The sequence below is a fragment of the Felis catus genome, chromosome A3 (genome assembly GCF_018350175.1).
Source record: "Felis catus isolate Fca126 chromosome A3, F.catus_Fca126_mat1.0, whole genome shotgun sequence".
Taxonomy (NCBI): Eukaryota; Metazoa; Chordata; class Mammalia; order Carnivora; family Felidae; genus Felis; species Felis catus.
This window is the reverse complement of record NC_058370.1, coordinates 10,313,920-10,330,591: the sequence shown is the minus strand read 5'-3', so window position 1 is coordinate 10,330,591 and position 16,672 is coordinate 10,313,920.

The following is a 16,672-nucleotide window of genomic DNA, read 5'->3' as shown; positions in this document are numbered from 1 at the left end:
TGTTCTTAATACCACTGAGCAGTGCACCTAAAGACAGTGAAGATGGGAAACTCTTACCATCTTTAGGTTAAAGAATTTTATTTTGTTTTCTCACAGTTGGGGGAAGAAGGCAATTGCAAAGTGATGGCTGCCCAATTGTAGCGCTTTATTACAAAGTATCAAACTTCCAGTGGGTGGGTTTTATGACATGTAAAGCATACCTAATAGAAGCTGTTTTGAAGAAGGCGATTAGATAGTTGGTTATCCCTATAATTGAAAGGGCCATAAGTATGCGTTGGTTTTTTTCCTATGTGGGATTCCCAGCATCGCAAGCTTGAAACGGCTGCAGTGGCAAGGCTGGTGTGTCCATAAATCATGATCTACGACTGCAAAAGTATGCCCCTTTGGGTCTCTAATTATTCGTGCCAGGAAACGGCCATGTGGACCGGCATGGTCACCCCAGCTGCTTTAATTTGGGAAATGCAAGGTTTGGATTCCGGAAGTATTCTCAGCATGGATCAGCCTCTTGGAGGCAGCCGACTTTCATCGATTTGATATCTGCCTGCCTCCTGGAAGGCTTTATTTCTGGAAGGAACTCTTCAAATTCTGGAGATTTAGAAGTCGAGCTAAAATCGCTGAAGAAATCATGCTTGTAATTCACCGCGAGTGCTTTATGATGGGGCCACATGTCCACTTTTCTGAGCGTCCTGGCCCGGAGCCCCTCCGTTGGGATGATTTATGGTTGCAAAGTCTGGCTAATTGCAATAATCACCACTTAACTAATGATAGTCCCCCTCCCTCGTTTTGATATCTCTCTGCTTGTTCCCATTTTATCAATCCCAAATTGGTATCGAACAATTTCCTGCTCTAATGAGCCTTCCTAGTTGCTGCTAATATATGGAAGCCTGTACGTGTACATTCAAAAAGAAAAGGAAAAAGTATTAATACTCCAGAGAGTTCGTTAAAGCAGGAATGAAGTGCAGCAAGGAGAATTGCTCCTGTAGATTCTTCCGTTGAAGAGTGGATCTGACGGCCACTTATGTGCCTCAGCCACTTGACTAGCTCACTCCAGTCCAGGCATGCAGATCTTGAGGTCAATCTCAGGCACTCACGTGCTGGAGAGAATGTTGGGTCTCTGAGTCCACAGCAGAGGTTCTCAATGGGGAGGGGGGGGGAGCGATTTTTCTCTCTCCCCAACCGGGGACATTTGGCAATGTCCGGAGCCGGTTTTTGGTTGTCACAACTCAAGAGTGCCACTGGCGTCTAGACGGTAGAGGCCAGGGATCCTGCTAACAGCCTCCAGTACCCAGGACGCCACCCCCCCACCCCCAACAAGAAATGATCTGATCCCAAGTGTCGATAGTGCCCGAGTTGAAAAACCAGGTCTATAGGAAGTATGACTTCAAGACCATGGCACCCACCTGATACGTTTGTTTCTTTTTTAACAGCAAAACATTTTCTAATAAAATTTAAAACGCGAAGTCACGATCAAATCCTTTCATCTTTTCCAGGGGAGCCTTCTTCACCTCCCCCAACTAAATCAAACCCCTGCATTCTTGCCTTTTCCCTCAAAGATTGCACAACCGCAATCTTATATTCGCTTGTGGGATGATTTGAGTAATTTATCTGCTTCCTCTGTAGATCAGAAAAAGATAACATTCTAGTGAATTTTCTTCTAATCTTTCCTCCATGAATATCATACCTGTAACATAATCGAGATCAATTTGAAAATAGAGTCCGGCGTTCTATTTCACGGAACCAGGATGTCACAAGCCTTTCCCACCACATTAAAAAACAAACACACTGTAGATGTGTTTCACAGTGCAATGTTTCACTCTGTGAACGAATTCTTAATTTGCCTCAGCAGCGCCTGTCATTACATTCGAATTGTTTGCCTCTGTTACAGATAATACTTCAGTGAACCTCCTGTGCATACAGCTCTGTTCAAATTTTGGATTTCTTTCCCCACGGCCTCATGTCCTGAGTTTTTCTGAAACGAATGTTGGTATTTCACAGATTCACGACCCTTCAAGAGCTTTTTCCAAATACTATCTTACTCCCTTTGCGGGCTCTTGTGCAAGACGTGCACCTTGGTAACATGAGTGATCAAGCTAAATGGCTGAGCCCATAAACATGCTTATCAGGACACTCACATATTTCGTAACCGGACAGGAGAAATATATAGATTTTCAAAAGCAAGTTGAAGGTTCAATTGATTGAACAACTTTTCAGCTAAAAACGCTTTTCCACTCCATTTCCTTTTTTGGCAGTTCTGATTCATTCTTTACCGAAAACATTTCTGTATTGGCACCCACAACCTTTTCTAAAGGTTTCTCCCGCTTTTTTTTTTTTAATCTACCAGACACAAATACTGCCTCCCTCTCCCCAAAAGTGCTTGTTCTGAACTCTGTCTTTAAAAAAAAAAACTCACCGAGAAGGCACTTCTGTAAATTTGCCACAAGTGTTCTTTATTATAACAAACCTTTAGAGAGCTAAAAGCCCAGCACGCAGGAAAGTTTACTGTCATAAATATCTCCCCGTCTTTGCGATATAAATTATAATTGAAAATAAACTTGTCAGGGAATTCTCCCCAACACACAAAAAGTGAGACAGTTGGAGCGAGGCAATTAAGAATGTTAATTGGCACCTTTTGAGAGAAGAGCGAAGGACAGTCATTGTTAAGATAACTGGTCTATAAACACCTAAATGGATTTTGTGCACGGGAAGAAAGGATCATCTTTTGACCATGAAAGGGAATATAAAATGTTCTTTTCTTTGTTTTAATGTGTGGAGAGATTTTAACTTCTTCTTCTTCTTTTTTTTTTTTTTTCATCCCAGACTCCGAGGTCAACAAACGGCCCGGTCCCAGTCCGGTTGGCTTACCAAAGGACTGGGGATACCAAAGTGGAGGCGAGAGGTGGGGGCGAAGCCAAGGACGCACCCAAGAGCGGAAGGAGGCAAATGTTAAAGAAGAAAACTACAGCGGGCCGGGGAATACATCAAAGACAGCAAAAAAGAAGGAATCATATTCCAAGGAAACAGAACGGGAGTTGAGCACAGGGAAGAACGAGACAGTTTTCCTTCACTTCTCACCCTCCAGGTGATCTCAAAGTTAATGTGTGAAAGCCTCGACGTGGACAAGCCCACGAAGACAGGCTTCGGTGTGGGTCTTGCCCTTGCAAGACTGTCCAGGCTGTCTCAGTCTCTCCATGCCTGTAGTTTCCATGTAGTTTCTGTGGGGAGACTAATGTCTGCTTGTGGCATTGCCTCTTCAGTAAAGTCTAGGGCATATAACTGGTGTTCAGGAAACATCTATCATTATCGCACACATTGTTTCGGGCGGGAATATTTATCTGGGGATGCTCATAATATTAGGTTGACCCACCATCTATGTGTTAGTTCGGGGATCAGAATTACTTGATTTACTAGGTCATTCATGCCTCCATTTAATGAGTCATCCTTTTGCCCACTGTGTACCAGGACTTGAGCTAGGTGCCCAGAATGTTAGAGATGAAAATTTCAAAGAGTCACAACCTCGTATGTGTGAAAGCTTAACATCAGCATTGTGGGCTCATGCAAAGACGGACCTATGTAGGGGCACCTGGGTGGCTCAGTCAGTTAAGTGTCTGACTCTTGATCTCAGCTCAGGTCATGATCTCTCACAGTTCATGAGATTGAGCCCCATGTCGGGCTCTGTGCTGATAGCCCAGAGTCTGCTTGGGATTCTCTCTCTCTCCCTCTGTCTCTGCCTCTCCCCCACCCTCTCAAAATAAATAATAAATGAACATTTTTTTAAAAATTGTGATCCGTGATACATGGACTCTGCCTGGAATGGGGCTGGGGGTGAGTTGAAGTCATGAACGGCATAAATAAGGACACATCCCCTTCCAGACTAGACACGACATGACAGGGGCCGTGGTCATCACATTCACCATTGCATAAGCAAATACCTTTAATATATGTCAAAAGCGAGGGCTGCAAAAAGTTAAAGCAAGGTAAAGGGATAGAGAACGTCAGTGGATGCTTTTTCGTAGGGTGGTCAGGAAAGGATTCACTGATAAGAAGACATGTGAGCAGAGACATGAAGGAGGTGAGCCAGGCAGATAACTATGGGAAGAGCATTCCAGGCAGAGGCAACAGACAGTGCAAAGGCCCTGAGGCAGGAACATGTTTGACGTGTTTGAAGAACCTTAAAAAGGCCAGTGGAGCTGGAGTAGAGTAAGTGAGAGGTCATGGAGGTGGAGTTGTATGGCTTTAGTAATCTAGGTTTTTTGTGTGTTTTTTTTTCCAATTAAAAAAATTGTGAAATATACATAACATAGAATTCAATATCTTAATCCTTTTTAATCGTACAGTTTAGTGGCATTACGAACATTCACGTTGTTGTGCAATGTCCAAAAGTGTTTCCATCTTGAGCAACTGAAACTCCATGAAACTCTATTCCCATTAGATCATAACTCTCCACGTGCCCCTCCCTCCACTAACAGTGCATGGGGGTTCCAATTTCTCTGCATCCTCACCAGCATGTGTTACTCTGTGTGTGTGTGTGTGTGTGTGTGTGTGTGCTTATGTAAGTAATCTCCACACCCAACGCTGGGCTGAAACAACCCCGAGATCGAGAGTCGCTTGCTCTTCTGACTGAGCCAGCCCCGTGCCCCTCTTTTGCCTTCTGTTTTTTTACAGTAACCATCTGACAGGTGTGAGGCAGGATCTCATCGTGGTCTCGATTTGCAGTCCCCTAACGATTGGTGAGACCAAGCGTCTTTTTCCAGGCTTTATATCTGCATTTTTCTCCCAAACAAAAGCTGCTGTCCTTCTCCATGTATTTTAAGGGTCTTCTCACACTGGCACCTTACCAGACAGATACCCCAACAAGTACTAGGGCATTTCAAGGATGCAAAGCAGAACTCAGAAGCGGTGATGAGCAGGACGCTTAAGGAAGTCTTAATCGTCCTGCACCAAGACCATCTAAGAGTTGAAATATTTACTAGGCTTCATCTTAATGCTAAGACCATAGCAGTACAGCCCTCCCCCTCCTTTTGTTTTCTGAAAGAACATTTTTTTTTTTCATTAGTGAGATGAAAAGTTGTTGGAGGGTTTTGAGCAGAGAGGAATCACACGTTTTCCTTAGATTTAGGAGAGCTCTGAATATGCCGCGGTAGACAGGGGCATGCGGGGGTGGGGAAAGTGGATGGGGGAAGGGCAGGGAGGATGCTAGGGCAGTAGTCCAGGAGGGACGGGATGGAGGCTGGGATCAAGGCAGAAGTGGCGGCCGGCCCGGGGGGGGGGGGGGGGAAGCACTTGGACCGAGGGATGCGCCGTGATTGTTTGGCTGACAGGGCTTGCTATGAGACAGGGAGGTCAAGGGTGACTCCTAGGGCTGTGCCCCAAGCACCCGGAAGGAGGCAAGTGCCGTGTGCACGAACAGGGAAGGCTTCGGGAGAAGCCGATTTCCCAGCCCGGCAGAGAGGATGCCTGGAATGAGAGACTTCACTCGCTCGGGACTTACGTCTGAGATGCCAATTTGACATTCGAGTTGAAAAGCCCTATCAGGAGGAGGATAGATCAGTCTGGAGTTCAGGGGTGAAGCCCAGGAGTCCGGTGACAACGGCATGAGATGATATTTGAAGCCGCAGGACTGGCTGGGACCTTCTGAGGGAGGGAGATAAGGAAGAGACAAGTGCAAAGCTGAGGCCTGGGGACCTCCCGACTTGAAAGGAGGGAGGCTGAGGAGGAACGTGCAAAGGTGCCTGGGAAGGAGGAGCCAGTGAATCAGAAGGACGGAGAGTGAGCCGTCCAGGAAGCCGAGAAAGGAACGTGCCTCGTAAGGAGGGGCCGATCCACTGTCTGTCAAGGCAGACAAGCCCTGGGCTGACCACCGAGTTGGGGCAACGTAAAGATGGACGGTCATCAAGAGCGGCTCCGTGGACGGGGAACCTGGGGGGCTCAGTCGGTTGAGCGTCCAACTCTTGATTTCAGCTCAGGCTGTGATCCCAGGTTTGTGAGATAGAGCCCCATGTCTGTGCTGAGCATGGAGCCTGCTTAAGATTCTCTCTCTCTCTCTCTCTCTCTCTCTCTCTCTCCCTCTACCTCTCACAATCTCTCTCTCAGAAAGAAAGAAAGGAAGAGAGACAAAGAAAGAACAAAAGAAAGAAAGAAAAAGAGAAAGAAGAAAGAGAAAGAAAGAACAAAAGAAAGAGAGGAAGAGAGAAAGACAAAGAAAGAGAGGAAGAAAGAACAAAAGAAAGAAAGGAAGAGAGAAAGACAGAAAAAGAGAAAGAAAAAGAAAGAACAAAAGAAAAAAAAAGAAAGAGGAAAAACAAAAGGAAGAAAGAGAGAAAGACAAAGAGAGAAAGAGAAAGAACAAAAGAAAGAAAGAAAGAACAAAAGAAAGAAAGGAAGAAAGAAAGAAGAAAGAGAAAGAGGAAGAACAAAAGGAAGAAAGAGAGACAGAGAGAAGGAGAAAGAAAGAAAGAGAAAAAGAAAGAACAAAAGAAAGAAAGGAAGAAAGACAAAGAAAGAACGAACGAACAAGAGAAAGAAAAAGTAAGGAAGGGAGAGTTGCTGAGAAAGGAAGGGGGAAGCCGTCTTCCAGGAGACCGGGACCATGAATGGAAGAGGGAAACGCAGGGAGGGGACCGGGCCCACGTGGGTGGTGGCACATTTGAAGAAAAGTTCTCAGGATTGTGTGTTTCTTCCCCCAGTCTTCGGCTGTTTCCACGAAGGCGCAGAAGGAGCGAAGAGTCGGATGTAGCCCGGGCTGGGTTACGCCAGCAGAGAAAGAAAAGAGCAAGGGTGCTCAGGGTGAAGGTCGGGTGTGTAGGGCGGAACAGCACCCACGCCTGGCAGGGCAGGAAGGGGTGACGAGGAAAACGGTGAGGGCCAGCAGATGCAGAAGCTATGGGAAGGGCAAGGAACCGGTGGGCTCGGGGTCCCAAAGGGACTGAGCTAGAAAGATACTGGGACGAGGTTGAAGGGGAAGAGGTTTGAAATTGGGGTGTTGGGGGTGAGGTCATTATCGGGAACGAGGAGAGTCTGAGCACAGAGTGCGTGCCAAGCCCCCGAATGGAGAGGCGGTCTCGGGACTCGGCACCCAGGCCACGCAAAGGACCCTCGTCATAGGTATAGACACGCCAAGAATCCTTACAGGTGAGCGAGATACCGAGGGGCAGGATCTCACGGGTGCGCGGAGGATGTAGTGGGGAGGGGGTGTGGACACGAATCTCTGAGTTCTGGGCCCCCAGTGGGCTGAACGGTTTGAAGAAGAAAAAGGGGGATAATTGAGGGAATAAGCAAGGAGCTCGCGTAACCTAACTCCAGGATGGTGGCCTTGAGAGAGCTGGAGGGGAAGCAGTGTCCCCAGGGCAGAACCGAGGGTCGCTTAGAACAAAAGGATGGGGGGGACACTCAGAGGAAAGGATGGGCATAAGGGAGATTTTGCCACGAGAGACCAGAAGACACTGGAGAAAGTTGGGGGTTGGGGGTTGGGTGCAGATCGGGTCGTAGACGTAACTGGGTTTGTGGAATTAGTTACTCGGGGTCCGGCACGGTTCTAACCACTGCGCATGTATCTAATCATTTATCCTGGGGGGCAATTATTATTATGATTATTATCGTAATCATTTTCCAGGTGAGGACGAGGATACGAGGAAAGTAAGTGACCTGCCCAGGGTCTCACAGCCTTAGGCCAACATTCAGAACTAGGCAACTTCCTCAGGACCATACCAGGGATCAAGCGGCCTGAAGGTCAAGTCCACCTGACATTTCTTTGTGCGTGACCGGCAAGCTTTGCGCATGAACATTCACCGTCTATTTGGGGACGAGAAACATGTACTTTGAACCCCAGTCAAACAGAATGTTATCGTCCCACACAATTCCATTCTTTTCATCAGTAGATCTGTATTAGGAAAAATTATAATCAGTTATTATTACGTTTCGTACTTCATTCGTTGAAAATTTGTGAAAATCAAGGGGCGCCTGGGTGGCTCAGTCAGTCAAGGGTCCAACTTCGGCTCGGGTCAGGATCTCACGGTTTCAAAGAGTGAAGGGTCGGGGCACCTGGGTGACTCAGTCGGTTGGGCGTCCGACTTCGGCTCAGGTCGTGATCTCACACTCCGTGAGTTCGAGCCCCGCGTCGGGCTCTGTGCTGACGGCTCGGAGCCTGGAGCCTGCTTCCGAGTCTGGGTCTCTGTCTCTCTCTGCCCCTCCCCCACTCTCACTCTGTGTCTCTCTCTCTCTCTCTCAAAAATAAATAATAAACATTTTAAAAATTTAAAAAAAAAAGAAAATTTGTGAAAATCTTTTTTTTTTTTTCCCCTCTTGTGTAGGAATCTGCAGAATATCCTCAGTTTTGCCTCTTGGCCTGCAAAACCTAACATGTTTCATCTGACCCTTTACCAGAAAAGCTTTCTGACCTCTGGACTATGTTCAAAGAGCTCTCAGTGGAGGAAATGCTCGGCAACTGTCAGATTTTTGTTTTAGCTTTTTAATTTATTTTAATTTTTTAAATTTTTATGACTTTTATTTTTCAAGTAGGCTCCAAGCTGAATGCCAAACGTAGGGCTTGAACTCACAACCCTGAGCTTAAGAGTTGCACACTCTACCTACCGAGCCAGCCAGGTGCCCTAAGTGTTAGTTGTCATTGTTGACCTCAGGATGATCATTGGCGCCCAATTCGTAGGAACTTAACAACAATCAGGCTGTGAGTCCAGCCCTGTGGTGTTGCCCAAAAGGTATTAGATAAATGTTAGCTTTTGAATGAATTGGTGGGCGGGAGGAGAGAGGGGGGAGGTTGAAATTGATAGCATCTTTCACCATGACAGAGAACATATCAAGAGAGGGTGAGTCAGAAACAGTGAATTTAGTTTCAGAAATGGGTTCATTTGGTCAGCGTAGACCCCCACAGCGTTAACTGAATCTGAACAAATCTGCGATTGCCCTTCATATCTGACCCCGATAGGAAATTCCATAGCTCTGCAGAAAGCCCTGTATACCTCTGGGATATTTTTATAGGGAATATAAAAGACTGGGTGTGGTTGGGAGGTGTGGGAGAAGGTTCTGGAGGGCGGGTCCCGTGAGAAGAGTTTATCAGGAAAGACCAGTATTTACTGGTTTCAACTAAATTGAAGGCAATGTGCCCTTATGTAAATGTCCTCACGTTTCTGAGAAACAGATTTCACTATTTCCATTTTATAGAGGCAGAAACCAAGGATGGGGAAATTTGTGATGTGTCCCAGGGCACACACCTTGGAAGCAGCCAATGCGGGCTTTGGGTCAGCTTGTCTGCCTGTCAGTCAGTCATCCGTTTGCTTCCTTGTACAACTCACGGGGCAGGCAAGGTTCTAGGCCCCACGATTCAGCAATAGAAGTCCTGCCTCTTGGAGCTCACGGCCCAGTGGGGAAGACAGACAATAAACAGGTAAATTATACACCAAATAAGTCCAGATTGTTCTCTAGGTCATGAAGGGAATAAACAGGGTAAGATAATACGCGACTGACTCGGAGGTGGAGGCCACCTGAGTTGGGATGTTCATGGGTGACCGCTCCGAGCTCAGGGAAGAATGTTCTTGAAAACAGGAAGGGCCCCAAGGCAGGAAGGAGCTTGAAGAGTCTGAAGATCAGAAACGAGGAGGGTCTGGAAACTCAAACCGGGAGAAGGTTGCAAGACCCTGGCTCAGCCTTGGAGACGGTCAGACTCTGGAATTAGGCAGTCGGGGGTCAGAGGCTCCATCGTTGGCTAGCTGGGCAGTAGTCGGCACCTCTCTGAGCCCCCGTTTCTACAACTGTGAAGGGGGAGGAACAGAGTTCCTGCTTCACAGGGATGTTGTTGTCAGGATTAAATGAGATTATGCGTTTTACTTGGGGGGTGAGGTATGCTCCTTCAGTGATGGCGCTGGTCAGCCCCACACTCAGGATGGAGGGAGAGTGGCCTTTCTTTTGTTATTTATCCCCTTTTATACCCCTCTCTTCTACACCATTCGTCCTATTTGTAGGGGGGGCCCAAGATCCCACCTGTTACAGGAGAATAATCCACTTCCAAATGAATTGCTCAGTTGTTGGAAAAACAGAAGATCTGCCTTTTTTAAATTGCAACATGGCGGCCAAGATTTTGAATGACCCACGTAAATGAGACATGAACTCTGGGGCTCATAATCTTAGTTCTGTGATCCATAAGTAGGTTCCCTGTGGGGCGCCTGGGTGGCTCAGTCGGTTGGGCGTCCGACTTCGGCTCAGGTCATGATCTCGAGGTCTGTGAGTTCGAGCCCCGCGTCGGGCTCTGTGCAGACGGCTCAGAGCCTGGAGCCTGCTTCGCATTCTGTGTCTCCCTCTCTCTCTGCCCCTCCCCTGCCCATGCTCCGTCTCTCTCTCTGTCAAAAAAAATAAATAAACATTAAAAAAAAAATTCCATAAGTAGGTTCCCTGGGTGCTTGTGTCATCTAACAGTGCATGCCAAATTTGGGGTATGTTCCTGGGGGAGAAGGTCCATAGCTTTCCTTACGTGCTCAGAGGGGCTCTGGGCTCACCTGCCAATGTCCTAAATCGAAACCCAAGAAACCTTCAACAGGAGGCAAGAAGCTACGGAGATGGGCAAAGCCAGAGACCTTCCGAGGCAGGAAATCCCTCCCCACAGGGTCCTTGCTCTGCTCTGGCTCATCTGCCTGGGGCCTCGTCCCCACTCTGCTCAGCTGCCCGTCCCCTCTGGTCTTTGCTCAAGTCCTGCAGCCAGGCTCCTGCCTTTGTTTCCCTTTTCCCTCTGCTACGCACACCTGCTGCAGAGACCCACGTGGCCAGGTGCCTGGCTTCCGGGAGTCTCTGCACTCATGTCCCTTTTCCAGAACCTTCCCTGACCACCCCCCTGGGCAACAGCATCCTTCTGCCTTCAAGGTCCTCGTGATCATCGACTTCCTGTCCCTGGTCCCGCTTGAGTTTCTCTGCGTGGCACCATCCCACCCTGTCCTAAGTGTTTGCCATTTATTTATTCATGTCCCATGGTCTCCTTCTTAGAATTTAGGCTCCCTGCCTTTGTCCGGTGTCCTCATGGCTGTATCCCCACCTCCTGCTACAGTGTAGGGCAGACAGTAAATGCTTGAGAATTGTTTGTGAATGAATGAGTGCATCCAGGAATAACTGGGCTTGCACATTCGGTTGGGCAAGTGGGGGCTTTCCCCCTTCTGATGGAGTCCCCCTCCTGTGTTCCTTGGAGCGCTAGGTGGGGAAGGGGAGATGTTCAGATACTTGAGGACGGAAGGCTCTAGAGCCTAGAGAAAGTGGAGCGTGGTTTAATTTGTGGTTGTGCTTCTGGGGCTAGGGCAAGGGAATCCGTGGGCCATCTTGACAAGAGTGTTGTTCACAAGCAGGGGTGAGAACCAGCACTGGCCGGTTTGGCAGAAATAGGAGAAAATCCCAGAGTGAGCAAGAAAGGAGGAAGAAGCGAGCGGGAAGGACCTACCGTTCTACCCGTCTTACAGATGAGCAAACAAAAGGCCCAGAGAGGTCAAGGGACCTTCCCGGGTTCCCGGAGTCTGCATTTGAACCTGTACCTGCATTTGAACATTCGAGAGCTTGGCCCGTCAATTACAGCAAGAGCCCGATCCTTGCCTTTGCTTTCAGGCATGACCTTAAGCCAGTCGCCTCAAACCATTCTGGTTTCTGAGCTGGAGAATCAAACAGGAAGCGTCTGAGGGTGGAGTTGTAGGTGTGTCCCAGCGTGGGGGAAAAAAAAAAATCTCTTTCTAGGGGCGCCTGGGTGGCGCAGTCGGTTAAGCGTCTGACTTCAGCTCAGGTCACGATCTCGCGGTATGTGAGTTCGAGCCCCGCGTCGGGCTCTGTGCTGACTGCTCAGAGCCTGGAGCCTGTTTCGGATTCTGTGTCTCCATCTCTCTCTCTGACCCTCCCCCGTTCATGCTCTGTCTCAAAAATAAATAAATGTTAAAAAAAAAAATTAAAAAAAAAATCTCTTTCTAGAATTTCGGGGCTCTGCCATCTCCTGTGTTATGCTCACATTCTAATATCCTCCGTATTTCAGCCTCCTCCCCGCTTTCCTCTATTCTTTTGTTCTTTAGTGTTTGTGCTTGAAGTCTCGTGGGTGTGGCTGAAAAGAATCCGCACTGGAGGCATGGAAGTTTGTTGCTTAATTCATCAGGTGACTTAATATCACGTTATTGTGATACAAATGTTAGTTTCTAGGTCAGAGTTTTTGAGCCCTTTGTACGTGTAAATGAAGCTCTTCTCTAAGGCAGAGATTTTTTTTTTTAAATCAATATTTTTTTTTTTTTTAGTTTATTTATTTATTGAGAGAGAGAGAGAGAGAGAGAAAGCGCAGAGAGACCATCCCAAGCAGGCTCTGCACTGTCAGCGTGGAGCCCAAGGAAGGGCTCAAAATCACAGAACTGTTAGATCACGACCTCGGCCGAAACCAGGAGTCGGACGCTTAACTGACTGAGCCACCCAGGCACCCCTAAGACAACAATTTTTATTTTTAATTTTTTTTTAACGTTTTTATTTATTTTTGAGACAGAGAGAGACAGAGCACGAATGGGGAAGGGGCAGAGAGAGAAGGAGACACAGAATCGGAAGCAGGCTCCAGGCTCTGAGCCATCAGCCCAGAGCCCGACGCGGGGCTCGAACTCACAGACCGTGAGATCGTGACCTGAGCCGAAGTCGGATGCCTAGCCGACTGAGCCACCCAGGCGCCCCAACAATTTTTATTTTTAACTATGAAATTTATTGTCAAATTGGTTTCCATACAACACCCAGTGCTCATCCCAAAAGGTGCCCTCCTCGATACCCATCACCCACCCCCCTCTCCCTCCCATCCCCAAGACAACAATTTTTAGCCGCAGTCTAAGGTCTGAGGGATGGGGCCACGAACCCTTTGCCACCGTGTAAAACATTTTGTGTAGGCCTGCATATTCTTTTCCCAGGGAGAGAAGTCACAGCTCTTGCCAAATCTTCCTGACCTCCTCACTTTCAGCCTCCAAGCCTCCACCAGCTTCTTTTCAGACCTTCTCCCGTACCACAGTGCCTTTGCAACTCCCTGCCTGAAACGTTCTGCCTTCCCTAATCTTGTGAATGACTCAAACGTGAGCCCTAACTCAGTCCTGTCTCCCCTTCGGCCACCACTAGAATAGGCTCCTTCACCCAAGGCCCTTGGAGAGCTGGACACCTCTCCACTAGCATTTATCATGGGTACAATGTTGCTTTATTTGTGAGTTTACTTGACTAAGGTCTCTCTTCCTTCTCTAGACGGTAGGTGTCAGCCGAGTGGGGGGCCACACCCGTTTGACCCCGTCTTGGATCCCTAGTGCCCTGAGTGTGCCTTTGGGTACTCTCACGTACCAGAACCGTGGCTCAGCCTGAGCTCCAGGTTTAAAGACTGAGTTTCCAAATGTACCATCGATACCCGTTTATCGAACACTTAAACCCATGCCATGCACATGTGCCACTGCCCTAAACTATTTTCCCAAGAATATCCTTCATTTGTCATGGTGGCATTACACAGAGGCTGAAAACGTCCTCTGGAACCAGACTGTCTAGACTGGACTCCTGGCGCCCTCTGCCAGCTGTGTGGCCCCAGGCCAGTTGATTCAGCTGCCTCTGGTCCGCACTTACCCATCTGCAAAATGGGAAGAATAACATGCATTTTACATCCACTAGGAAGATGAATGGGGTCACTACACGGAACAGGCCAGAACCATCCTTGACACGTGATGTATCACTCAAATGAGCTATTTTCGCATACCAGACTTTGTGTTAAACTGTTACTGATTTTCTTTCGCTGAGCCCCTCGAAATGATCGACCCGGGTTTGGGACACACGGGTTTTTATTAATGTCTCAGGTAAGCCCGTATCAGAGGTTGTGTGCATGAGGCCCAGCCGAAGTGCAGGGATCTCTCTTTGCATTTGCAAACTGATACATTTCCAACTTCGAATTTCCAGATTCGGTTTTTAAAGAGTAGTAAATACTTGCAAGCCGGCAGGAAGCAAATGAAGGGACAGACGCCTTCTCAAGATGCAGTGACAGCCTGGACGTCTTGGGAGCCACGCGGGCCAGGGGATGAATTTATTGGTTTCCATGTCAGACGTTCTGCAGGTCATGAGATCGCCTTTGGTCCCGACATCAGCTAAGAGCGGATCTTCGGCAGGATTTGTCTGTCAAGCACATTTGCTGAAACATCTTGGCTTCATTACATTTATGAGTTTTAAAAGCATGTAAAATATTTTATGTGGTTCTTGCGAAAGGGTAGCGACATAAATAACCAGCGGCGATTGGATGGTTTTCGAGAAATGGGGTCTGTCGACTCACCCGGTGTGAGCCGCGTGGACATCTGGAGTGTGCGGAATATTCTATCTGCCCTTGCTGCTCCACTCTCCATGTTCTCCTTCCTGCCGAGCTGTGGGGACTGCGTTCTCTAGCTCCTGCGACACCGGGGGTTTTTGCTGGCTTCGGCCAAGAGGGAGCAGGGGCCGGAGATGTGAGTTTAGGGGAGAGTGAGGACAAGGTATTGACTCCCTGGCCTGCTGGACTGAGCTGTGGCTGTGCCCCTGTACTGAAGTCACAGCTCCTGTGGGGTGACCCTCTCCCACAGCTCTCGCAAGGTCACTTCCTGCTGCCTTTTCAGGCCCTAGAGGAGGGAAGGAAGGGCCCCCTGCTGCTGGGAGCTCCAGGGTGCCACTCAACCCTCCACACCCTACCTGCACCTTTGTAAACATCCCCTAATTAAACACTCCTCAGTTAGCCTATTTGGATAAGCCTTCTAATTCTTTTTTTTTTTTTAATTTTTTTTTTTAACGTTTATTTATTTTTGAGACAGAGAGAGACAGAGCATGAATGGGGGAGGGTCACAGAGAGAGGGAGACACAGAATCTGAAACAGGCTCCAGGCTCTGAGCTGTCAGCACAGAGCCCGACGCGGGGCTCGAACTCACGGACCGCGAGACCATGACCTGAGCCGAAGTCGGATGCTTAACCGACCGAGCCACCCAGGCACCCCAAGCCTTCTAATTCTTGCTGGCACCCCCGAACGGACCCACTTACAGCTGTCATAGGACGGTCAGAACTCAAAGTCTTACAGGAGCTTTGGGCCTTTATATCGTGATGGCTTCCCTGTCCCCGTGGAAGGCAGTCCTTGCCACAGAGAGGTCAAGCTCAAGACGGTAGCCAAACACCAAATATTTGATGTCACGTAGGCGCCTTTCACACATCAGATACCGGAGACGCAAGCTATTCGTGATTCCAACTGTCCAGAGAGCATCTGTGTCAGCGGAGAAGATAGAGAATTCCATGAGAAACCGTAACATGACTTAGCAGTTGGAGAGCATGGGTGTTAGGGTCTGGCAGTAGAGTTTGGGAGTGTGTGTAAATGAAGCTCTTCTCTAAGGCAGGGATTCTCAAAATTAACATTAATTAACTTAATTAATGTTCTGCTATAACGGACTGAGTGGCTTAAGCCACCGAAATGAATTGTCTCACAGTTGTGGAGACCAGAAAAGTCCAAGGTCAAGGTTTCAGCAGGGCTGGTTCTTTTGGGGGGGGGGGGGCGGGTTGCAAAGCAGGGGTCTGTTCCAGGCCTCTCTCCTTGGTTTCTAGAAGCCTGTCTTCTCCGCATGTCTCTTCATACGGTCTTCCCTCTATCAGGTCTCTGAGTCTACCTTTCCCCAAAATGCCATCGGTCATATTGGACAAGGGCCCACCCTAATGACCTCATCTTAACTTGATTAACTCTGGAAAGAACTTATTTCCAAACAGGGTCACATTCTGAGATCCTGGAGACAGGACTACAGTGTATGTCTTTTCAGGGTAGACAATTTACCCCACCACAGAGTCCGATGTGTAGGAGTTCAAATCCAGTTACTTAAACTGTCCAGTGTCTCCAGTCCCTCATCTAACACATGGAGATAATCTTGCCACGTTGCTTCTCAGGATGATGGTTTTGAAACCATGTGTGCGAGAATGTTTCCAAAGTGCCCGGCCCATGACAGATGTTGCATGAATTGGGGCCTTTCTTTTATTAATGTCCAAGTGTTAGACCTCTGGGCGCCATGTGCATTGGGATGTCTACAGGTGTCCCCACTCAGTTGGCTCCTTTTCTGATCTTACCCATCTATGAAAAAGCCCACCCCCCCTTGCTCAACCATCCACGATTCCTTCCTTCTGATTTTTTTTTTAATGTTTATTTATTTTTGACAGAGAGACAGAGCATGAGCGGGGGAGGGGCGGAGAGAGAGGGAGACACAGAATCTGAAGCAGGCTTCAGGCTCCGAGCCGGCAGCCTAGAGCCCGACTTTTGGGGCTCAAACTCACAGACCGTGAGATCATGACCGGAGCTGAAGTCGGACGCTCAACCGACTGAGCCACCCAGGCGCCCCTTCCTGCCTTCTTATCATCTCCATTTCATGCCATCAGTGAGCCCGACTGCTCTCTCTCCTAGGACACTCTCTGTCCTCCTCCCCAAGTTAGATGTCAGAAGGAGCTGTATCACCATCCTCTCTTGGACAATCTCTTGAGCTAACAGTGACCTCCTAAATTCAGTATTATTATTTCACTCTCTCCCATACTAATCATCCTCTATATAGGAGCTACAGAGATCTTTTTAAAAAAATTTATTTTTGAGAGAGAGATGAGCCACCCAGGAGCCCCATGAAATTTTTTTTTTAAGTAATCTCTATGCTCTCAAGGTGGGGCTTGAACTCAC